The sequence below is a fragment of the Nannospalax galili genome, unplaced genomic scaffold, assembly GCF_000622305.1.
Source record: "Nannospalax galili isolate Female #2095 unplaced genomic scaffold, S.galili_v1.0 scaffold104, whole genome shotgun sequence".
NCBI lineage: Eukaryota > Metazoa > Chordata > Mammalia > Rodentia > Spalacidae > Nannospalax > Nannospalax galili.
In genome coordinates this window covers 654,509-674,894 of record NW_008353596.1, presented here as the reverse complement: position 1 = coordinate 674,894, position 20,386 = coordinate 654,509, and the positions used below count along the sequence as shown (strand labels likewise).

The following is a 20,386-nucleotide window of genomic DNA, read 5'->3' as shown; positions in this document are numbered from 1 at the left end:
TGTGTGTGTGTGTGTGTGTGTGTGTGTGTGTGTGTGTGTGTGTCCGTCCCTAGGGAAGGGCCTTGCTATTTCATTTGACTTCAAAGGAAATCACATTTAATACGCTGCCTACCTTCCCCGGGAGAGGCCGAGAGGGCTCTTCTGGTGGTTGTAGACCTGCAGAATCCTGGAGCCAGGGCTCTCCTCTGACAGGTGGCGGGCAGGGAGCTCCAGGTCTCCTATTCTTTTTCCTTTTTCCTTTTTTTTTTTTTTTTTTTCTTTTTTTTTTTTTTTTTTTTTTGAGACAGGGTCTCACTATGCATCCCTGGCTGGCCAGGAACTCACTCAGAGATCTGCCTGCCTCTGCCTCTTTCTGTTCTTCCGCTTCCTCTCTCTTGTTTTCCTCTCTCATCTCTCTCACAAGCACAAAACAGAAGCGATAAGCGATCATCTACTGTCCTTGAGTTAGGGCCTGAGGGGGTAACCTTTGAATTTAGGAAGCAGTCTCCCTTCTGCGACCTCTCTCTCCAGGTGGAAAGAACCCAGAGCCCCACTGCTGCTTCCTAATGAAAGGGCAGGGTTGGGGACCCTGTGGCTTCACCCTCTGGTGGCAATAATTGACAGGCTCTCTCTGGGAAGTCAAGGATCTCCCTTGACTCCCAGCCAAGCTGCCTGTCCACTCCACCTGTCTGGGCTTCTACTGAGACCCATGTGAATTCGCAATGAGATTCCCATGCCCATACTGCTCGAATACCCCTGTCCAGTCATTTCCTCTGCACCACACAGATATGCAGCACATTTGGAGTTCAGAGTCCCACAACATATGGTTTCATAAACTCGAATGCATATATACTACCAGAAACATATGGGCACAGGTCCCTCAAACCCACGCAGACACTGCTATGCTACAGAAAGATTCAAAGCCCATTATACACCCATGGGGGTGCATCTGTAAGACCCTGCCCAAAACACTGACACAGATGCACACGCAGTACAAAAAGTCATTAGGTCATCCATATTCACACAAGCTTGCACCCAAACAGGCATACAGTCTAACACCAGATGGGACTCATGGAGAGCTACTTCCCCTCGCCCAGCCCATTAGCTGCTCATCAGTGTCACACATGGCCTGCAGCTTTGCCCAGGGACCCTGAACACTAGACAACATTAAACAATTGCTCAAATCCCAACACATGTCCTATTTTGTGCAGCAGTGGTGGTGCCCTTAGTACCATATGCTCTTTTTATTTGCATCTCTCACCACTGTGAACCTTGTTACCCATGTGACGTCCACCAAAGCCCTAGTCAGGTCAAGCCTATCATCACCATGGAGAGAAACTGAGGCTCATCTAGGAATAAGAACTGGCCTGAAGTTGTCCATCAGAGTGTGGAATTAGAATTTAATGTCCAGGGCTCTGTGTGATCTGCTGGGGCCCTTCCTGTTTACAGATGAGGGCACTAAGAGGCCTTTGGGCTGGAGGGACATAGGGGCTGGTTCCTGCCTCTCTCCTGTTCTCCTTCTGGGGAAGAGGAGTGGGATTAAAGGTGGGGTGCCTAGTAGATCACTAGCTTAGTGTGACTCAAGGAAAAGCACCCTTCTTTCTTTCTAGCATGAACTCAGATTTATGAGTTGATCTGATGGATGGTCTGCAACCCCATACAGGCGACTTCCTGAGCCCAGAGACTCTTGTGTCTTCTTACTCAATTCAGACACATGTAATTAGGATAGAGCCTGGGAGGCATATGATGTTCAGTGGACATGTGCTAAATCAATAACTGAATAACTTAATGAGCCCCTGAGTAAATGAAAATGCAGGATACGTGCAGAGTGCTTTAGAGAAGCAATGCCTCTTCCCTTGACTGGTCTTGCCCTGTCCTCATGTCAACACATAAAGTGGCTGTGTTCAAGTGTCAGATGAGGAAGTGGCCATCTAGTGACACATTTAGTAGGAGAAGGGGCTTGGCACCTAGGCTAGGTGAGGCATCATCTTCCCAGCCTGACTTGGTCTCAGACTGAATATCTGTGGACCCTGCAGAGGCCCTGAATCAAGCTGAACTGCATGAGTGGAGGAGGGGCAAATGCAAAGCAGGAGCCCCGGCCTTTGCTCTCTAAAAGCTCCCAGACTGTTTGAAGAGGCCAGACTTAAGCATGCAGAACATTTGGGACATGGTACGAGACGGCAGCAAGCATAGTGCTGAACTACGCACGATCAGGTGCCAACCTCACTCCCTTCCTTCACTTATCTCAGTTTTTTAATACCAGATGGGGACCCTGAGAATAGATTTCCTACCCGACAGATGAAGAGCAAAGATGAAAGTCATGGGGAAGGCTGTGGCTTACTCATTTCTATACCTCTATACCTCAGGCAGCACCAAGCCTGATCCACAGCAGCAGGAGCAGTAAGGGTCCGTGCTCAACCACAGTCCACTCTACCTGTCAGGCATCTGCTGAGGGCCTTGTAAGCAGCATTTTACCAACCTCCCAGCACCATGAGAGAAGCATCTTAACAATTCACAAGATGAAAGCAGAGCTCAGAGAAAGTCCTCATTATGCCCAGTGTCACACAGCAAAAGAGGGGCGGGGAATGCAGATTTGGACTCAGTTCTAAAAGCTTCCAAAATCTAGATACCTCACTACTTTTGTCTGTGGTGGGAATGAATGAACATTGGTCAAACAGATGAGAAACAAGGGTGAGGGAAGAGCGAGCAGATAGGAAAGGAGGAAGGGACAAGGAAGGGAGAGATGGCCAATAGAAATGAAGTTGGTGAGGGAAGGGAAGAGGGCGGGAACATGGGTGGAGGAGGAAGGAAGGGCAGGCTTGGCACTACACAAGTTCAGACAAGCACCTGCATGTTTTCCTAGGATCCCTGTAGCCCTCTGACAACCACATCCCTTCCCTGTACAGACTCAGAGGAATGCCCTAAGGAGTCCTATTTAGAGGCTCAGGTCAGAGGGCAGGCCTTGCTTTCAGAGCCTTCTGAAGGTATGACTTGGATATGGGGCATCTATTCATCCAGTTCAGTGTCACAACAAAATGCCATAGTCTGGGTGATTCACACTACAGGTGTCTGTTCCTCACAATTCTGAAGACTGATGTCCACAATCAAGAGCCAATGTCTGGTGATGTCTTTTTCTTTGGATCACAAGTGGCCACTGTCTCCCAGCATGTACAGCTATCCTCTTTGTGCATGCTGGGGACATGAAATGCCTCTGGTACTTTTTCTTAAATACTAGAACCCTAACCCTGTGTCTCCATTTAACCTGAATTGCTTTCTTAGAGACTCTATGTCCTAATACAACCTGGCTGAGGGTTAGGGCTTCAATATAATAAATTTGGGGAGGGGGCACAAAAATGTAATCCATGCTAGGATAGATGAGGGAGGAGTCAGAGCTAGAAATGAGGCAGAACTAGCTCATCTCCAGAGTAGAGGGACCTGCAGCCATTGAAGCTTCAGTGGGGTAATGCCGGCACTGTCATCTTAGCTAGTACGCCTGTCAGGGACAGCAGGACAAGGCTCCTGCAGCCAGGGTGACTGATGGTATGCTTCCTTGGAAGTCCCTGAGCACATGCACTCTGGTGCTCCCTCCTCACATCTGCTCCATTGTACAGTGTGTGTGTGTGTGTGTGTGTGTGTGTGTGTGTGTGTGTGTGTGTTCATCTAGAGATAATCCCTGCCTCTTAGAGTGCCATCAGGAATGAATGGGCTATTGAGTGTGTATGTATTTAGTTAAGGGAAAGTGTGTCACAAAGAGTTGTTGAATGAGTGAGTGAGTGAGTGAACGAATGAATGAACGAATCTTCACTTCACTTAAGGAGTCACTTAAAAATGTATGCTTCTTAAAGGGTCATGGATGGTCTAGCAATGATCAGTTTTTACTAACTGGGTCACTAAGCAAAGAAAATTCCTTCTTCCTCTTTTTTTCTCCTTCCCTTCCTCCTCCTCCCTCTCCCCCGTCCCTCCGTCCTCCCTCCCTCCCTCCGTCCCACATAGATTGACTGTACCACTGTCAGGCCAGGAGTTGAGCAGGCAGGGTAGAGTTAAAGGAGTCCACAGGGAGAGACAGACAAGGAAAAAGACGAGGAGAATTAAGGTTGTAAGGTGGGAGAAGAAGCTTTAGTACCATGGAGTCCAATGGGTTATCAGATAGATAGATAAGGGGACGAAGAATATTCTCAGCAGAGGGTGTGCAAAGGCCCTGAAGAGGGCCCACAGAGGGCTCTTTTAGGGAGTAATGGGGGCTTGTGTGTCTGGAGCCCCAAAGGGAACACCAGAGGATGGGGGAATTGGTGGAAGAAACCAGGGTACAAAGGGCCCAGCAGGTGAGACTTCATGTTGGTGACTTCACTTTATTCCCAAAGCTCAGAGGCAGCCAAATTCCAGTTCCTCTAGGGTGCTTTGCCATGTCTAGTCTGTAAAATGGAGTGAGTTCTCCGTGTGGCTTCTTTGGAGGATTATAGAGGAGAAAAAAGACAGTGGCATCTTGGCCTTTGGAAACCTCTCAAGTACTGCCCTGCTTGTGGGCATTCAGATTGAGTGGCGATTAGGAGAGCCCAGAGGGGTAGAGTAGCTTGGTGTTCCATCAAACAATATCCCTGAGAGACTGGTACAGACCCCTGGAGCAGCACTGTTCCCTCCTCAGCACAGAGCACTCCTCCGGTGAATTTGGGGTGTCAGGCGCTCAGAGAATGCTCTTGGATAAATTTGTGCACAGACAGAACTTCAGAGGTCAGGGAAGCGCACGTGACTTTCAAGTCAGGCTGTGAGTCCAAGACTTGCTGTGTGACCTTGGGCAAACTCATCTGACCTTTGAGAACCTCAGTTTTTGCATTCTGGCAATGTTGATAGCAGGAGCAGGGTGAGGCTGAAAGTGACTGTGGTTACCAAAGTATTGGTTCTTCTGAGCAGGATGGCAGTCTCAACCCTTTGTGTTCCCTTTGCTCATACCTCCTCAGTCTCCTCAGAAGACAGAAGAAACATTTGGACAGGACTTGGGCTTCGGAGGCCCTTCCTCCCAGGCTGTGTCATTGTGCATTAAGCATGGCCTCATCTGTCAAGGCTGATCATGTTTTCTTGGGAGCGGAACTGATGTGGGCTGCAGGGGAAGGGAACGGGGGACTGTGACACACAGACACCCAGGCTCTGCCACGTGTCCTAGTGGCTGCACTGCCCCAAGGGATCCCCCTTCACACACTGGCACAGTCTCTGCTGGGGGCTGGGCCGGGATGAGTTCAGACAGAGTGCAGCCACCCACGCAGTTGAGATGCTGGCAGCCAAGCCCTGACTTACCCAGATCCTGCAGGGGGTGGAGGGGTGATTCCTGGAACCCAGAGCCATGGTGCCAGCACACCACTAGGAACAGGACAGATACTTAGTGGACCTTAATCAAATGACTCTCCAGGGATGGGTGGATTGTGGAAACGGGGGTAGGGGATGGTTGGATTAAAATATGCTCAGTGGTCTAATGATACTATAGACATTTTCCCCCAGAATAACCCTGTATGTGGGGGCACATGCTCACATCCTACAGAATTGGTGGTTTTCTCTGCAAAGCATGTGCATGGACACCTGGTTAAGAAACTACATCCTGGGGCTGGAGAGCTGGATCAGCAGTTAAGAGCACTGGTTGCTCTTGTACAGGACAAGGATTTGGTCCCCAGCACTTACATGGCAGCTAACAGCCATCTGTAACTCCAGTTCCAGGGGATCTAATGCCCTCTTCTGGCCTCCATAGGTTTGTAAACATGCAGGTAAAACAGTCATACATATAAAATAAAATAATAAATTAAAAAAGAAATTCTATCCAAGGATAAAGGATGAAGGAAAAGACATGACATATTTATTTATCTCTGAGCTGTATGACTTCAACTTTCTAAACCTCGGTTTTCACATCTATAAAATAGGTGCGATAATTTAGAGGGTTAACTGAGGGTAGAACATAAGGGCTTTAGTCGAGGGCTTAGCAGGCTGCAAGGCTCAAGGTCATCATAACTTTAATGCTGATTTTCATTCAGTCATCAGTGACAACCAAGTGAGGGTGCTGAGTGAGTGCCTCCTGTTTACCATGTCCAAGCCTCAGGGGTTGACAAGATCTATGCATACTGTACTGCTGAGCTCACAATCTAAGAGCATGAAGATCTGACAGAGAACTGTCACATCCCAGACATCACCTGGAAACTGTCAGAATGCTCTCTGTCCTTGCTACCCTGGACACCAGGCCTGACCCTGGCTGCTGACCAGCCCCACTCAAAATCCTAGGGTAAATGAAAGTTGATTCCACCAAGGTCTCAAGTCTAGGTCAACTTAGAAGGTGAAGATCAGGGTAGAAAAATCACAGTAGATAGGGTTGGAAGGAGTCAGGGATCAAGAGGAGAGCAGGGACAGGGCAGAGGTAAAGGAGACCGTGGGTCACCCCTTTTCTGATTTGTGACTTTGTGCTTCATGAGAGATAGTCACTGTGGTCAGGATTTCTTGTCTTTGTCAGGTGTGTGCAGAACATGGCTTCATCTCATCTGAGCAAGTGTGCTCTTTCCCTGATGTCATTCTTCTCTGGTTATATAATAATTACATTAACAAGGGCAGCCACCCTCCCTGGAGTTTGTCCTATCATGTTCTAGTCACATGTTTAGCCTCACTCAGTCATGTCAAGAGCCCCATATGGTCGGCACTTTCATTATCTCCCATTTTTTATATGCAGCACCTCAGGCACAGAGAAGTTGCTAGCCTGTCCAATGGCACATAGCAAGTAAGTGATGGACCTGGGCTGCAGCTTAGTCCTTCCGTTTCCAGAGACCTTCACTCCCCATCTGGTGGCAAGTTTTCCTGCTGCTCTGGCAACTGACTCTTTCCAGCACCATGTCTCTGGGGAGGAGCAGTTTACTGGGTGCAACTCAAAGGTGTGGTACAGCTTCTTGGAGCTAGGTGGTAAACATCAAGTGGAGGTGCATAGAGTCCTGGGCCCTCTGAGTGGCAGGGCCCACTCTCAGGACACCCCTAGTATTCAGGGGGTGCAGCCATGCCTACAGCATACTGGGGCGCATGCAGGATCTGCTTTCTCTCCACAGCTTCTACAGACTGAAGACCCTGGAGGAAGAGAACAGGGAAGGAAGGAGGGAGCAGTGGCCAGGGCACATGATGCTTGATAATAATGCCAGCAAAGAGCAGATGAATGCACCCAGCACTGCACCACAGTGCTGAACCTGTCAGCATGTTCCAGTTCCCAGCACACCCAGCTGTCTGGTAGAGAAGCAGCTCCACAGGAGGGAGGGAGGGAGGGAAGGAGTCCAGCCACCATTGTATTGTAAGTTGACTCTGGGACAAAGTCTGCTGAAACCAGGCAGGGTGAAGCTGAGAGATAGTCACAGAGAACCTTCTGTTATTTCCTGTGACTATATACCTAGCCCCACGTTTTGAGACTGATCTGTGGCTTCCACTGCCTAAGCTGACATAATGTAGAAACGTGGGGTCACTCTCTTGGACTTTGAATCATGAAGGTCTGGCATGAGAAAAGCCTGGAACAACAGTTAATAAGAGAGAAGCAGAGGGAGGTTTTGTCCTTGATGGTCTCCTCAGGAGGAACCTGGGGCCTGTATCTTCTTAGCACATTGCAAGCCGGGTGTCTAGATGGATGGATGATCAGGAGGAACCTGGGGCTTGTATCTGCTTAGCACATTGCAAGCCAGGTCTCTAGAAGGATGGACGAGCTGAGAGAAGACCCTGGGATTGGGGGCTGAATCTGGCTAGAGTGCTGTCCCAGCTCCAGCCCCCTCTGTGCACAGCTGCTGGCCTCATGCCTATATGAGGAAAGAGAGTCCTGATCTATCTCTCATGGGTCTGGCAAGGAGAAGACTCTTGCCCCTGAGCCAGAGTGGTTGGCCAGAAACCTCAGAAGACCAGCAACATGTGTGGTCTAGGTTGGAAGGTCCCAGCTGGGTCCCAATGGCACAACAATCATAGTGGGCACAGGAAGGAGACAACTAGGGGCTGCGCACCTGAAGCGGGGCCTACCTCTACCACAGTGCTCTGAGAGCCCACCCCAAATATTCAGGCAATGCTGGGGATCAGGCATCTTGAACTAATTGAGATTTCTCTATCCCTGAGAGGAATGGGAACTTGGAACAGAAATTAAAGTCCAGTCATTAAAGAAATAGGAGGAGCAACATTGCTGGGCACATCAGAGCAAGAGGTTGATAAAATGATCCTCACAGCATCTTTGTGGTAGGTGGTAGGTAATGCTCTTGTCTCCATTCATAGATCAGCAAACTGAGACTCAGATTGACGATGTCATCTGCCCCAGCCCACAAACTTAGCTGGTGTATTCCACAGAGAGTTTGAGCTCAGCTCGGTCTGCGGTAAGACCCAAGTTCTTATCCACTAAGCAAGAAAACAGAGGGGAGCAAAGAAGAGGAAAGAAAGAGGGAGGCAATTGCAACATCAGGAGGAAGTGGGGTGGCACAGGTATGTATTTGTCTTCCCACCCTCAAGAAAGGACACCCTGCATCACGAGAGAGTGGCTGGGGAAAGCCTTTGTTTTGGTTTAAGGGGACACCATACGACCCATGCTCGCAGCCCAGCACACTGGTAGCCAGGTGGAGTGGGAAGATGAGGCAGCAGATCCTGAAATAGTAACAACTCTGGAGCAGTTACCACCTGCATTCCCGAGATCAGCATCTTTATCCCTAAGAGTGTGTGCTCTGAAAGGGAAGAGAGATCATGGGAGGCCAGCCTGCTTCTCCCCTCCAACTGCAACATGTGAAGTCTCTCTTCCCTGCTTCCACATGACATAATCTTGGCAGCAGTGGCTTGCAGGGCTCCGTCTGGTTCCGCTGTCCCTTTTTGCACTGAGTTGGCCCATAGCACTTAAGGGGGGTGGGTTCTCTTTGGCTCTGGGATTGCTAATTGATAGTCCTGGGCTCTCATCTGGGCTGGAATTTGCATGGCGCATTACTGTTCATGCCCACAGCACAGGGCTATTCTGGATGGGGGATGCTATACAGATGAACTTCATGTGTGCAATGAGGTATGGATGCAGTTTGTGAAGAATCAAAGAACTAAGTAAGAGGAGGCTGAAGGAGGCAGAAGTGAGGCTGGATTGTCTCAAGGATCTTCCCACACTTGGTCTCAGGGTATCTACCATCTGTGATCTATGGCCTCCCAACCACTCCCTCCAGTAATACAGTCAGAATGCCCAGGGGCCCTACTGAGCCCTACTTGTCCTGGGATGGCACCAAGGATGCAGGGAGGTAAGCTAGGCATGATTCTCACCCTCAGGAAGCTCACAGTCCTGTGGAGGCCAGGTGAAGGCAGGGATAGGTCAACAGCTCTCAAACAGAAGGCCACCTCAGCTTAGAGAAGGGACGTTTAATTCAATTTGGAAAAGAAGGGTGATGGGGAAAGGGACCAGGAAAGGCTCTTTCAAAGAGATGTTTGAGTTGAGTTTTGAAAGACAATAGGAATTAGCCAGCCAAGCACCATTGTCAATTTGTAGTTTTATTCATGGACCTTCCCTTTTCCCACCTCCAAAGTAGTCAACCTATTTCACATTCAGAGGAGCACCCTGTTGGGCCAGGCAACAGTGTATCATGAACCTCATTTATGGATTTTCCCAACCTCTAAGCTGGAAGGACTCTGGAGAAGTCAGGGACAGGCATTGTGAGTGGCTGGATAAAACATGTGATACATTATTGAAATGAGGGACTGAGTCAGCCAAAAGCCACTGGATCATATTAAAGCTCTGGGGATGGAAGCTTCCATGCAACCTATGTTAGTCAGCTTTCTGTCATAACAATGCATAAGATAATCAACTATGAAGACAAAAGGTTTACTGTGCTTTGGGCCTGAGGTGGCACACTGTCTTGGTAATTTTCCTGTTGCTGTGATAGAATATCCTGACCAAAGCAACTTAAGGGAGAAAGGGTTTATTTTGGTTCCTGGTTCCAGGGTTTAGTCCATAATGCTGGCAGGAACTTGAGGCAGCTGGTCACATTGCACCTGCAGTCAGGAAGCAGAAGGAGATAAGTGCCCTGGCTCAGTTCCATTTTTTTCAGTTCAGGGCCCAGCCAGAAATGGAGCTGCCCACACTGAGGGTGGGTTTTCTCACCTCAATTAACCTAATCAAGAGAATCCCTCACAAGTAAGCCCTAGGGCTGATCTAATCTAGATAATCTTTCACTGGCATGCCCATAGGCTCATTTCCTTGGTGATTCTAGGTCTAGCCAATCAATACAAACCATCACAAGTCCACCCCTTGTCAACTTGACACCCAAACATACTACCTTAAAGTCATAACATTTCATCCCTCAACTCATAGGTTCATGGCCATATCATGATGCAAAAAAAAAAAAAAAAAGCAATCAAGTCCAACTTCAAAATTCCCCATAGTCTTTAACCATTTCAACACTATTGTGCAAGTGTAGAATCTATTCTTAGGTTCCACTAATCTCTTAACAGTAAACCCCTGGACAATCAAAAAGGAGTTACAAGTTCTACTATACAATGACCAGAATAAAGAGTTCCATTCCAAAAGGAAATAATGGAGATATAGCAAGAAATGTCCAAACCAAAGAAAGACTAAAACCCAGCTTGAGTAAACACCAAATCTAACAGCTCCACATTCATCTGGCATCTGGGGCTCTTGATGGAACCACCTGGGCTGCAAAGGCTTAGGTAGCCCTGCCCCTCCAGCTCTGCTGCTTGTAGCATACACACACAGCCTGTCTCTCTACATTCCATGCCCACAGCTTTTGTCAGTGGACATCCCACAGTCCTGGCATCTCCAACATCCTGTGGTTCCCATTGCTTCACCTTCACGGTTTCACACAGGGGCCTCAGAGGGCCTCTGATCCTGCCACACATTGCCTGACTTCAGCAAGTCTCTGAAACTATGGAGCAAGACTCTGTGACCCTTCTTCATCTTGTGTCCTTCATCATGTGAGTGATGCTGCCAAGTTCTGCTTGGGGTGGAGCTTGACCCCACCCCCCACCCCCCACACCTACAGTAGCTTCTGTCTGTTGACCCTAAGGAAACACGTTCCTGGGCAGTTGCTTTTGAGGCACAGAGAACTCCTTCAACTGCATTCTCAAAATAGGCTCTCTCCTTTCAAATACAGTTGCTCCCAGGGAACATTCTTATTATCTGAAGACAGGCCAGGTTTTTGTTTTTTTGTTGTTGTTGTTTTTGTTTTTTTTAAACACAGCCTCCTTTGCAGCTCTCTTGACTGTACCTTTTAACTTGCTTACGCTCTTTTTCTAAATAAACTGCACATTTTAAATATGTTTTTACCCAACTTTTTGCTTTTCTACTATATACCTGGATAACTGCAGTAAACAGTAGCCATTCTGCTGTTTGAATGTTCCCCTCTCTTGAAATTTCCTCCACCAAGCATATTGGTCCATTACCTTTAAACTGAACTCCATTCAGGTTCTCGGGGCATAATAAAAGCCGTTATTATTATTATTATGCCAAAATATCACACAGATGCCCCATAACCTACTGCCTGATAGAGTCCTTGCTAGGTTTCACTGTCTGTGTTTCTTTCAGCATTACTGTCTTCCAAGCTCTCACCAAAATAACCCATTAATCTCTGCTGCCAGCATGCTAACCCAAAGTATCAAATGCTTCCACATTCTAGTCACAAAACAACTACAGAAGCCCAAGAACTATACTATAAGGCTCATCACAGCAACAGCCCCACTACTTGGTACCATTTTCTGTATCTGTTACCTTCCTGTTGATGTGATGATTTATCCTGATTAAAGCAACTTAAGGGAAAAAGGGTTTATTTTTTCTCACAGTTCCAGGGTACAGCCCATCATGGCAGGGAGTTCATGGAGGTGGAAGCTTGAGGCAGCTGGTCACATCCACAATCGTGAAGCAGGGGGCAAATGACTACATAGTGCTGCTCAGATCCCTTTCATATTCAGTCCAACAAATGGAATGGTGCTGCCCATATTTAGAGTGGGTTTTCCTTCCTCAGTAAATATAACCAAGAAGATTCCTCAAAGGCATGCCCAGAGGTTGATTTCATAGGTGATTCTAGATCCTGTCAATTTGGCAATATAAACCATCACACATACTATGGCTGGAGCATGTGACAGAAAAAAACTGCCTGCCTCCTGACCTGGAATCAAGAGAGAAATGCAAGTGGAGATTCACAACCTTTTGAGAGCACACCCCCAATCACCTAAGACCTCTCCCACTAGCCCCATTTCTCTTCTTATTTTTATTTTTATTGAATTTTAGAGATTTTCATACAATATAATTTGATGGTATTTAGATCCACTCCCCTATCTGCACTCCCCTTTCTGCTCCTTCCAATTTAATATTCTCTCTCTCTCTCCCTCCATATATATATATATCAAGATATATCAACACCTATAAAGTCTAATTTGTATCCTTCAATGTGGGTCCATCCACTGGAGATGGTTAATCTACTAAGAGTCACATCCTTAAAAGAGACTGACTCTCCTCCTCCCAGCAGCCATTGGTTGCCGATAGTTCCTTAGGTGGGGTTGGGTTTTCCTACTTCCCTATGTCTATGCTGGAATTTTGTCTGGTTTGAACTTGAGCGGGACTTTTGCTTGCTGTCACCATTGCTGTGAGTTCATATGAGTAACTGACCAGCAGTCTGGAAAACTGTTTCCTTGTGGTCATCCACCACCTGTGGCTCTTACAATCTCTCTGTCCCCCTTTCTGCAATGATCCCTGAGCCTTGGGAGGCAGAAGTTTGATATAGGTGTCCTATTCAGGGATAATTGCTTTGCAGCCTCTTGTTCTTTGTGTGTTTAGTTTCATTTCTTAAAGTTTCCACCACCTTGGCACCAAACTGGGATCAAGGCTTTAACACATTGGCCTTTGGGGAACTTTGGTATCAGGGACTATTCTCAGGATTTCTATGTTACTAAAAGCCATTGATGCTCAAGTCCCTCATAAAAGAGTGTGCTATTTGCAGGTACCTGAGCACAGCGTCTCGTATTCCTTAAATCATCTCTAGATGGCTTATAACATCTGACACAATGCAAACACTATGTAAATACTATTCTGCATTGCATAAGGGAAAATAAGAAAAATGTTTGTACATGTCCAGATACAGTATCATAAGCCTAACTAGAACATAGAACATAGCAGCACTAATGTAGTACTTTTGATCTCCAGTTGTTTGAACTCATGAATGTGGGATCTGTGAATATGAGTGACTGACTACACTCCTCAAACCCCACTCAGCTTCCCTGCATGCAAGTTCCCAGAACCAAAAGAAGCCTTGAGTGTCCTTGGCTATACACGTAGGCAAGAGGGATCCCTTATAGTCGGTGGGGGATACAGGCCAAGACCATGAGCATCACATCTCCACAGCAGACATGGCGGGATTGGGATAGAGCCATAGCCAAGCTCCGGATCCAGCTGTAACTAGAAAGATATTTTGCCTATGATTCTGGTTCCTGGCACAGAACTCCCAGGACCCTTTTAATTTCCTGAGTGATGAAGGGCTATAGGCATATCTTTTGTTCTAATGAGATGACTATTGGTGGACCCATGATAGCTTCAGGATTGGGCTAGTCACTAGAAAGACCACGGTTTCAAAAGTTTGGAACTCCAGGCCTTATACCTTAGCCTATAGAGAGAAGAGATGGGCTAATGACTGAGTTAATCATTAATAACCCAGGATTCAAGAAATCACTTTGTTTAATGAAACCACCATCCTGAGTGCTTCCATATTGGTGAGCACACCAAAGTACCTGAAGATGAACTGCTGAGAGGGCACAGAATTGCTGCTGTCCCTTCCCCTTCCTTCCGTCCTCATCTTTTGCTCTATGTTTCCTTTCCATTGACCATTTCTGAATTGCATCCTAAAATTTTAATTATATGTTAAGTGCAGTGTACTCCTGAGTTCTATCAATGCTTTTAGCAAACTCTTGGACCTGAATAGGGGTCTCTGGGTTAGCCACTCGGAGGAATAAGGGCACTGGAGACTTGAACTATATCCACCAGATCAAGACAGGAGCCTGAGGCCATCTGTAGATGAGGCAGGTTTCTGTGTATAACCAGCCACATAAGTCCTGGCTGAGCCCTTTGCACCAGCTAATTTCCTCTTGACTTCTGCTGGAATGTGATCTTCTGTGACACATTCATTCAATCACTATTGATAGTCACTACACACCTGCATGTGCCTGTTCATGTTGCAGGCATCATGGCAAACTAGAGGCCAGCACAGATGTTTTTGCTTCTCTTGAGAGCCCTGGATCCTACATTCTGAAAGGAGGGGGCCAGGATAGAGAGCGGGAGGAAAATAAACAAATCATACCATAGCCAAAGACAGTGGAGGGCCCACTGTACCAGAGCTGGAGGGGTGGCCTGAGACAGGTCTCTTTGAGAAATGATGGCTTTTGGCTAAAATTTGAATGATAGTACTTCCTTCATATACAGTACTGGGTGAAAGGAGAATCAAGGCTCCAGGAACTATGAAGAAGTAGTCTGGGTGTGCCCAGGTGCAGAGAGCAGGGGACAAGGCCACTGGGCCAAGATGAGGCAGAGGGGCCAGAAGTCTGTGGTCTAAAATGCAGGGCTAGGATCTCCTGTTAGAAGCAGCAAGAAGCCCTGTAGAGTTTTCTTAGAAGCATTTATTTAGGGCAGTGACTATGAGAGATGAGCTTCTATTTGATTCCATGACCAATAGTGCAGTGGGACTTTGCCATAACTAGACACTGATTTGTTGGATATGCTGAATGAGATAATATCATTACTGTTCTTAGTACTACTTTTTGTTTTGCTATACATTTTCTAATAAAACTTTTTTAAAAAGCATTTTTATTTGAAACCATCACAGACTCAAACCAGTACCAGTGCTGGAGAGATCTGGTGAGCCCTTCACACAGTGCCTCCCAGTGGTGGCTACTTGCATGGTGTGGTTCGGTATCCAGATCAGGACCTCCTCAAGGGTACCATCCCCAGGCCTGGCTCAGCGCTCACCAGTCCTGCCAGCTCTCACTTGGTTGCGCATGTGTAGTTCTAAGAGCTGTGCCTCCTTATGGCTTTGTGTAACTATCACATTAAGATGCACATCTTAATGCATCTGTCCCAGTGGAGTTTCCTCTTCCTCTTCCCCAAAACCTGCACAGAGGGAGAATGCTCAGGATAGACTAGGTGTCTGAGAACATCCTCTGGGCCAGGGCCACAGCCTACCTAACTTTGGATACCCTAAGAGAGCTGTTCTAATTTGCTTTCTGTTGCTGTACTAAAATATTGACCAAAACCAACCTGGGGAGGAGAGGATTTATTTGGCTTACACTTCCATGTTGCAGTCCATCTTTGAGGGAAGTTAGGCAGGAACTCAAGGCAGGAATTGGAGGCAGGAGGTGAAGCAGAGAGCATGGAGGAATGCTGCTTGCTGGCTTGCTCTCCTGGCTTGCTCAGTTACTTTCCTCACACTGCTCAGGCCCACCTACCCAGGGATGGTACCACTCACAGTGGGCTGAACCATACTATATCAGATAGCAATTAAGAAAATGCCTCATAGACATGCCCACAGGCCAGTCTGATGGAGGAAGTTCCTCAACTGAGGTTCCCTGTTCCTAGGTGACTGGTTTGTATCAAGTTGACAAACACTAACCAGCACAAGGCCTTTGGACAAAATGCCTTCACCATGAAGGCTCAGAATGTGAGATGTTCTGGAAGCCTCCACTTTGCAGCTAAGCGGCTGAACAGAGAGGTAAAGTGACTCAACCAAGGTCACACGGTGATAGTCATGACTCCTCGGCTGTCTCAGATTAGAGGATACTAACAACAGCCAGATGCCCTGCCCTCATGGATGGAATGGTCTGCCACCTACCCCAAAAGTCATGGTGAGGAATTGATTGGCAAAAGGTTGGGGAGTGCCAGGTGTAACCAAGTGTAAAGAGAAAAACATTCCCACTCCCAATGTATTGGCATTGGCTCAAAAGTGGTGGGAGGTATAGTCCCCTTTTCCTCCCACTGTCTTCAGAGCAGAGGGGTGCAAGTGGCATGGGCCACAGGGTTTAAAGCCTACACTCCTCCCCTGCTACATGTAACACCTGGTTCACGGCCCCCTGCATGCATCTCAGGACCTCCTGCATGGTTATGGGAGAAGAGAACATGTGGGAGACTCCAGTCCTCTCTCTCATGGTTCTAGTGGAGTCCGGTGACGAAGTTCTTTTCCCCAGGGTACAGGCTGGGCCTGGTTTGGGGTTCTTGGCCCCACTCCAGCTCTCAGCAGTTATGAAGAGTACCTTCCTCCACATCTGGGCTTCGGTATATCTCCCAAATGGTTCAGAGGAGAGGAGAGCTTGAGACTGTTCCAGGAGCAAATACTATACTCTGTGCTGGGATCTGAAATCTCTACCCCAGATAATCGACGATTTTATTTAATGGTCTGCTCAAAGTGCCTTTGAGTGTTGTGTGTGGGGGGAGTGGCAGGGGTTAAAAAGCTGGGGTAGGGGAAGATAGAGAGGAAGAGAGGGGATCCAGCAGCTCGGAGCCTTCACCCCTGATGCAGTCACTAGCCCCTTTGGCCACTCCCACATTGGCCCTAACCCTGCTCCAGCAGCTACCAGACAGCTCAGTCCTTTCAGGTCCATGGACTCATGATCCTGGCTTTCTCATCCACATAGGAAACTTCTGTCATTTTTGGCAGGTGTCTTCCTTCTGTTGAGGTAAGTGTTGAGTTAATGGATGGAGCTGTCATATCGTTCTGCATCTGACCTCCCAGGTTGCTCAATCCCTACAGTAGGGCCTTAGGACCAGTCTTCCATCTGGCCCACCACTGCACTCCAGCCTTGAGGGAGCAGACACAAGCCTCCTCTCCATTGCTAGGGAAAGCCTCCTGCTTTATAAGCCCCTGTAGTCTCAGTGCAGAATATTGCCACACCTTACCACAGCCAGACTGGAGGGTTGGTTCCTCTGAACGCTGTGCCCACAGAGAAGCTTAGAATGTCCTCACTGGGATTCAGGTAGGTTTTCTCTTTCCTCTAGGACTTTGTCTGCTCTCAATGGTACCCTCTTGCCAACATACACACTCAACATGCCTTTCCATGCTCGTTATCTTCTACCTGAATCTGCTTCCTTGTTCTTGACTTCTGCATACATGCTCTGGTGCACCTCCCCCAGGAAGCCTCTCCTGATGTCCTACATTATTTTCCCCTCCATCAGAGATGCTGGATACTCATAGGGATTGCTTATTACTTAGAGCTGAGGGCTGGGCCCAGGGCTTGGTACCTTGGAGGCCACGTATAGGAAACTGTGAATGGATGATGGATGAGTGTGTATGTAGACAGGTCACCCTCTTGCACTCTTAGCCATACATTAAATTTTGCTTTGTTTTTCTTTACTGTTTCATGGAGAGTAGTTTTTCTTAGTTACTATTCTTTTAGACACACACACACACATACACACACAAACACACACGCACTCCTAGAAGAAGTTCTGCCTTAGGTCAAGGCTCTTGACACTCCCCAGGTCCCTCTGAAAATCTGAGGAAATCTGTGAACTGTGTCCCCAGAAAAAATGCATTGATAAGTAAAAAAGTAGTTTGAAGAGCAATGATACACTATGTGATATAATTTATGTACAAAAGCACAAAATGAACTTGCATTTCTTAACACACACACACACACACACACACACACACACACACACATGCACATATGCACACACAGAGAGACACAGAGACACAGAGACACACACACATGCACACACAGAGAGACATGCACACACAGATACACAGACACACAGACAGACACACACACACGCACACACACATACCATATAGGGTCAAGTTCAAGAGCCCCTGTAATCCCTGGCTGTAGTTGTGAAGGGAAAAAAGTCAGAAATAATAGACAATATTAATTAAAAGATTTTCTGCTTGTTAAAGGGTATGCCAGGAGGCAGATGGAGCTGTTATCAGAGGTCATAGAATACAGCGAGATTAGCTCACTTTGCATGGGATTGAGTGTCTTGGGGACCTGGAGCTCATGGAGGATATTGAAAGAAAGCTGGCTGTTGGGGACTGGTAGAAAGTCACAGGTTAGGCAGAGGTCCAGGAAGGGCAGAGGGCACAGCATATGCTGTACACAAGAGGGGTAGGGAGAGGCCAGGAGCCAAAGGGAATAGCTGAAGGTAGCAGGGTGCTGAAGGACTGGGCATTTTCCTGGGTGACAAAAATAGACAGCTATTAGACGGTGGAGCATATGCTATTGCCAACTTTAAAGGGTGCACTTCATTTTATGGATTGCAGACTGGGATGGTTAGTTTAGTGTGCTAGCTTGGCAAATCCTGGTTAGACCTTTGTCTGGTCTAACATCAATCTATATGCTGAAGGCAATTTTTTTTTAGATGTGATTAATCAGAAATCTTTGAGAAGAGCAGATTACCCCCCATAATGGATAATGGGAGGACTATGGTCATTTGGATATCTTTTAAGAAGAGATGGAGATATGTAAGGGAGAAATCTGCCTCCAGATTGCTATCGAACTCAAAAGACCTCTCTCTCTCTCTCTCTCTCTCTCTCTCTCTCTCTCTCTCTCAACCAACCTCTAAATTACATCTTGCACTTCCATTTAAAAATGCTGGTGGTGGAGGATGAAATGTGTTATGTGTAAAACCCTGAGAACCAGGGCCCAGGGTGACCAGTGCACATGCTCAGAAAGTTCGGTGCAGCTATAGCATGGTGATAGCTGAGTTAGGTTTATTACAGGTTTTATTGAAAGCAACAGAAATCAAGCCTAGGCAACCTCCACATATGAAAGAAATGATAAGACAATTCTGGGGCTCATACATCAGAAAATGCATAACAATCAAACCCAGAAACTGTGAGGGCAGTTCAGACATCTTGGCAGCAGGAATTTGCAAGCAGGGCTTCAGAACAGACCAGCTGCCATCACCTTCAGTGCTCGACCACTCTGCTCAGCTCACCCACTCTCTGGAGAATGAATCCATGTGCTGCTTGACTTTTGAGCAGAAGGGAAAGATGGGCCCACTGTTTGACCTTCCCACTGGTCTGTGGTGTCTGGGAAGCATCATCAGGGGTTACTGCTGGGGAAACGGGAGTGAAAACTAGCAGGTAGAGCAGTAGGAGCTGAATGGCTGCATCTTTACTGCAGCGAAGATGCTGCCTCTGCCTCCAGTGTGTCAGGGACACAGACCACCTGTTGCCAGAACACATAACCCTTAGAGGACAAGGGATGGATAGGCCCCTCACACTTTGAGCTGTGTGATCTTGGTCAATCATATAGCCTCTTTGGAGCTCAGAAACCTCATCTGTTTCAGAGCAGACCATCCAATCTGCTGCCTGGATTTTTTCTAAGAGGATTAAATGAAAAGACACAGGAAAGGTGCTCAGCTCAGGCACTATCGCTTTCCAACCACACGCTCTGTTATTTCCTTCTACAAAAGGTCTCTAGTCTTGACAATGATGCAGAGTCTGGAAGAAGGGTGTGAGGAATCTTTTCCAGTCTGTTTTCGGTCATAGTTGTGAGCTGTGTGTGGCCATTTCCATTAAATGTGGATTACATATAAAACAAGACTATCATAGAGTTGGAGTCAGGTGGCATGAGGGTGAGGCCTAATCTTACACGTCTGCAGTGATGCTGGTGTGAACAAACCTGTGGTGCCACCAGTTATGTAAGAACACGGCCCATGCAGTTATATACGGTGCACAGTACTTGATAACGATAATAAATGACATGTTACTGAGTTGAGTACTTACTAACCTGTACTTTGAATCAGGATTTTAGCCTGAACTTATTCTACTTATAAAACAGTTGACTGTAATCAGTGCTCTGTGTTATGGTGGCAGCAGCCTCATCCATCCCGTTTATCATATCTTTTGATAGCATCGAGAGAGGCTACATCAAGTGACTGACGTACCCCATCTAGGTTTGTGTAAGTGCACACAATTACGCTCTCTCCATGATGTAATTGTCTAACAACATAGTCAGGAGACAGCCCAGCATTAAGCAATACACATCTGTGAGCTGAGGCTAGGGCTGGGGCCCAGAATGTGGGACCTTGGACTGGGCTGAATTGCTCTTTCCTCACATTCTCCTCTTGCCTCATGGACCAGGCACAGAAACAGTTCATAAGCTGTTTGTCATCTTTTGAGACTGTGTCCTCAGCAGCCCCCCAACCCCCAGGGCTTTGAGAAGGGAACAGAAGCTCAGCCCCTGAGAGGCGGAAGGGTGGGCCCCATGGAGATGCAGACCTGCCCTAGCTTCTTTGCGGATTCCTGGAGGTGGTTCCCAGAATAGTCTTCACAAACCCACAGGACCCTGAAGGTGGGCGTTTGTGTGTGTGTGTGTGTGTGTGTGTGTGTGTGTGTATGTGTGTGTGTTTATATGCATGTGTGTTGTCACTGATCCCTGGCCTCAGGTCTGGGCCATTAAGCCACCTTGCTTGTCT

General features: G+C 47.3%; 1 protein-coding gene across 3 annotated transcripts in view; it reads right to left on the bottom strand.

Moving 5' to 3' along the window:
- The window catches only part of Kcnip1 (potassium voltage-gated channel interacting protein 1), a 400,602-nt gene that overhangs the window by 242,618 nt on the left and 137,598 nt on the right, over window positions 1-20,386 (bottom strand). The gene's annotated exons all lie outside the window — the stretch shown is intronic.